This window comes from Pteropus alecto, unplaced genomic scaffold (genome assembly GCF_000325575.1).
Source record: "Pteropus alecto unplaced genomic scaffold, ASM32557v1 scaffold143, whole genome shotgun sequence".
Taxonomy (NCBI): Eukaryota; Metazoa; Chordata; class Mammalia; order Chiroptera; family Pteropodidae; genus Pteropus; species Pteropus alecto.
Genome location: NW_006434828.1, coordinates 723,597 through 728,499, shown reverse-complemented (window position 1 = coordinate 728,499; position 4,903 = coordinate 723,597). Strand labels below are relative to the sequence as shown.

At 59.9% G+C, this 4,903-nt stretch overlaps 1 protein-coding gene across 1 annotated transcript in view; it reads right to left on the bottom strand.

Moving 5' to 3' along the window:
• The window catches only part of SH3BP4 (SH3 domain binding protein 4), a 42,780-nt gene extending 41,393 nt beyond the window's left edge, over nucleotides 1-1,387 (bottom strand). Inside the window, exon 1 of the mRNA XM_015587818.2 lies at nucleotides 1,290-1,387. The gene's annotated coding sequence lies outside the window, so the exon portion shown is untranslated. The remainder of the gene's footprint in view (nucleotides 1-1,289) is intronic.
• Between the last annotated feature and the right edge of the window lie 3,516 nt (nucleotides 1,388-4,903).

The window sequence follows — 4,903 nt, the reverse complement described above, 5'->3', positions numbered from 1 at the left end:
AATGCGGAGGCCTCTCCCCAGATTTCGCCACGGCCCAGACAGAGCAGCCGCCGGGGCAGGGGGCTGCACCACGGGGCAGGGCCCGCTTCCTGGGCAGACGCATTTCGGGTCTCCGAGACCTCGGTGCTGAGGCACCAGAACACCCCCAGATTCCTCACTTCGCTCTCAAAAGCCCCCGGGTCGCAGCCTGAAGCCTGTGCCAAACATTCCTTCCATCCCAAAGTGCAGGCGGGAAACCGGAAAACAAAGACGCAGGACCAAAAAGTGGGGAGAGGAGAAAGTCGGACGAACTCCAGTCATCGTCCCCCAGTGGAATGGAAGCTGCGTATGATTTAAAAAAAAAAGAAAGAAAGAAAGAAAAAGAAGAACCTGAGCTCATTCGGTGGCTGCCCAGCCTCTGTGGAACGGCTGTAGTCATTCTGCCACATGCAGCTGGAAGGGAGCGGCCTCCGGCGGCCTACGCCCCCCTCCCAGCCAGGGCTGCGCGAGCGTCTGCCTTAATTATACCCAACCCCTGCACCTTGGGAGGAGAGACGCTTTCCTTATTGTTTTTATGCCCAAGGAGGCTGCGCCATATGATGGAGACGGTCTTACCCGACTTAGTTTACAAAAGACGGTTTCCTTCCTTCGTCAAGCGCATAAAAGCACAGCCAGGAGGACATCTGGGAACGCTCGACCAGGATATTGGTTACTTGCTCCTCCTGCGGGGAGTTCCCAACGCCCCCCGTTATTTCTCCGGGACCAACGCTCTCCCAGAGCCCCCGCTCTCCCAGAGCCGCGTCCTCGGCTGCCCTCACGTCACTGCTGGCCGTTGTCTGGAGGCCCGTCACCTCTTACGTTATAAGAATAACTCCTTTGTTCAGACCCAAGAGGACGCCCAACCTGGGCTCTGTCGCCCGCTGTCAGGGTGGAGAACAAGCTGCCCGTCTGGTTTCTGGGGAGAGCGAGAACATTCCGTTGGTGGCACCAGAAGAGGAAGTCAGAAAGCAAACAGAAACGAGGGACTGTTCTGGGGACTTTCCTTGTGCCGGGCACGCCGGTGACACCTGACCATCCCACGTGGGAGGCGGCGAGGGCTGACCAGGATGTGAAGATGGAGCCGACAGGGAGAGAGATGTCTGCAGTGCCCTAAGAGACCGAGAAGTGTCACCAGAAGCTTCTGGAAGCTACTTCTCCCGTCTGAGTGGCTCCGCACACACGGAGCCCGTGTCCCCACACGGGCCTGTGCTCCTCGGACGACACAGCCCAGGTTCAGTGACGCGTCCAAACGCCTCGTCTGCATCACTTACCTGCAGCAGGCCACCAGCGCCCCGACGTCAGAGGCGGAGCCCCGGGTCCCCGCCTTCCGTCCAGAAAAGGAGGGAGATGCTGCGAGACAAAAGGAGCCAGGACTGAGATTCCGCTGCGTTCGGCCGAGGAAGCCATGGCTGCCCCCCCCCCAAGACGCGTGCACGCGCAGAACCAAACCGAACCGACGTGGCGAGCCGAGGACAGCGGTGGACGCTGCGCTGTGGCACCCGGATGCCCGTTCCACCCCAGCCGCCGGGAGTGGGGCCTGCAGGACACTTGCCCAGAGCTGCTTCCTGGGTGGCCGTGCAGGCCGGGAGCGGACCGTCGCCTGCTCAGACCACTGGCCTCTCTGAAGGACCTGCCGGGGTTGGAGCTCCTGGGGTGGTCTCCAAGGGCTCTCCCTCTGCCTCCTCCCTCCCAGGGGTGCTGACCCCAACAGACACCCTGCACAATGACCCGTGTCAGCTGGCTTCACGGGGGCCCAGTGTGCAACGAGGGAGTTTTGCTACTTTTTCCCCCAATGCTGTACACCTGCCCTCACCTGCTGTTACTTCTGCCACGAAGACTGAGTGTTAGTCCAACAGAACCACCTTATCAGCGGAACCCTGAAGACATTCCAGCCGCCTTGCCAGAGGCGCGCTCCCCCCCGCTCCACAGCCGGGTCACGAGGAGGGGGTTCGCGTTCCATAGCACTAAGCCGCGAGCCGCGTCTGCGACCGCTTCAACAAGGAGGACGATGACGAGAGGAACAGGACTGAGGGTCGCCAGCCTGTGACCCCCCACTGTGGACATCTGCATCCAGACTGGCAGGGGCTCTGGAGCTTCGCAGGAACCCTGGACCTCGGCAGGGAGTGGAGGGCAGGCGGACATTCCATTCCGGACACCTTCCTTAAATCAAGGCGACTCAGCCTGTAAGGGCTCCCCACTCCCCCAAGGGACAGACAGCCCAGAACTGACCCTCTTCCGTGTACATATTTCAAATGCAACTAAAACGAGGTCGCAAGACGACGAGGGTTATTTCTGTGACGCGGGACAGCTGGCTGGTTTTCAGGGCACCGCCTCCCCTGGGGCTTCGAGGCGGAGGTGCAGTTACCTCTGGCAGCGGGGGACCTTCCAAAGGAATAGCAACGTGAGAAGCCTCAGAGGCAAAGCGCCGTGACAGCCGGGGGGACCTCAGGGGAAAGACACCGCCGTGCGAAAACTTTCAAACACGACAAAAGATGAGAGCGCGAGAAGACGGAAAAACGGGGCTGGGGACAGGATGCTCAATGCACAGAGGCCAGGGGGCCGCTGTCCACCCGGCACGTGCACCATGGACCGGCATCTCCTGTGTGGCTGGCTCACGGGTCCGAGGAAGACGCGGCGCGTTACGAGCGCTTCAGAATGCGCGTCGACGAGCTCACGGATTCCCAGTCTGTGTCAGGACGGGACGGCCGGGAACCTCCCCCCGTTAAAAAGCGGAAAAGGATCTGCACTCGTGGGCGTTATTCTGCTCCCTCGACTTCCCTAGTTTTCCCGATTTGCAAGACAATGAACGGGGGCTTTTTTTCCCTTCCGATTTTTAAGTCATTCCTCAAAAGTCACTCTACCGGCCTAAGAACTTGGATGTCTGCTTTCCTTTCTGCACCGACCCCCCAAACCTAGGCTGCGTTCCCATGGGGCGCCAGTGCTGCTGGATCTCACCTCCGCACCGGTCCACGAGCAGGCCCCTCACGGGAGGCAGGAGGTAGGCGGGGGCTGGCGAGGCCACCGAGTCCCCGGAAAGAGCACCTCCTTGTGCCCAGGACATCCTTGTGGACACTCGGCCGCCCCCCCAACTCCACCCCCATCACACCCCAGGCTGCCAAAGCCTGTCTCGCAGGACAAAGTCCGAGCTGGCTGAGCAGCTGCAGACCGCTGCCTGGTTGTCTCCGAAGAGCGGCCAGCTTCCTCCAGCACGGGGAGGTGGGCTCCTGTTCACAGTTCACGTGCAATGTCCTTCCTCGCTCTTGCTGCTTTAAGCGCCAAGCCACTTGGCATTTCTGGGCAAGGGGCTTGCAAGCTCCCGGGGTGCTTCACTCGCTCCCAATTCGTATGTGGGAGCCCTGACCTCCAGGACCTCCAAATGTGACCTCATTTGGAGATGGGGTCTTCACAGAGGTGATCAAACTGAAATGAGGCCATTAGAGTGGGACCTAATCCAAGACGACCCGCACCTTCACAGAGGGGCAACGTGGAGGCAGAAACACAGGGCCCGGAAGTCGAGGACACCGAGGACCGCCCACAGACCCACGGGGACGAGGGGAGCAGCCGGGGACGGTCTCCCCAACGGCGCCCTGCCCACCCTGGACCTCGGCCCTCCAGCCTCCAGCCTCACCCGGCTCGTGCGGTGGTCTTCCCACACAGAACACAGAACTGGCTCACTTACCGCCCCCATAATTACGTCACACTTAAAACTCTACATGGTACGTGATAAGGAACATCCCTCCCCCTCTCCCATAGCAAACCGATTTGAGTATCAAGCACGAGGGGAGGGTTTATTGAGATAAACGGCCAGACACCCACGATGGTTTCCTTGCGGGCCTGTCCATTCTCTATGCATCTGTGGGGTCCTAGCTGGCACCTGACACACGTCCAGTCGTGGTGCAGTTCGCCGTGGGCGGCCGGCGTTTCTGACCGTCCCTCCCGCCTGGGTGGAGGCTTCTGTCTGTCTGCGTGTGCCGACGGGAGGCCCGCTGTGTCTCTGAGCTACGGGGACTCCCGCACCTGTGGTCCCTCCTGCACTGGGCTTCTGCTCTCTCTGGTTGGAGCTGGTGGCCTTTCTGCAAACCCTTTATGTTTGTAATTATTACATAAACGGACGACCACACGTGACCCGAGAGCAGCTTCCATGACACCCGAGAGGAAGGTGACTCACTCGAAAGCGGGCTGGCAAACGACCACATTCAGGAGCGACTCCGGCCTCGAGCTGCTTCACTGAGTCCTTGGGTTGTGGCTCGATTTTAAACTGGAAATCGGGATGCATTCCACTTGCGGTTCCGGCCAGACGCTGCTGTGAGACCACATGCAGAGAGGGCCTTTGCTCCACGTTAGAAAGAAGGGAAGACGGACGTTTGGGTTTTTCCTTCTTTAAAATAATTCTCTTCCAGGTTTTGACTAACGTTTCCAAGTCGCTGACCAGTTACTCCAGGACCTCGCAGAGTGACCCAGCTCCCTGTTTTGGGATCCCTCGGTGGGGCTAGAGATTTAAGTCCCAGGTCTTGACAACTGCCACTTAAAAGGTGACAAAGGGGACCTTCCCAGGGAGGTCCTTAGACTTCCCATTCCGACCCCGTGACATCTCCTGTGAGCAAATGGGGAGGCGGCAGCCGGTCAGTGAGGGCTTCTGGGATGACGCAGAGACACACGGTGGGTTCACATTTCAGCCCTCCCCTTTTACTAGCTCGGTGACCTTTGCTGAGTCACCTAACTTGATCCTGGGCCTCGGTTTCCTCAGGGGTAACACAGGGCTCTGCACGCCAGGCGGGGGCACCCCCACGGAGCGTGGCCCTCTCTCGTCCTCTCTTTGCTGCTGGCCGGTGCACCACGCCGAGGGCAGGGGCTCCGCCTTTCTATCCTTGGAAACATAAGGACA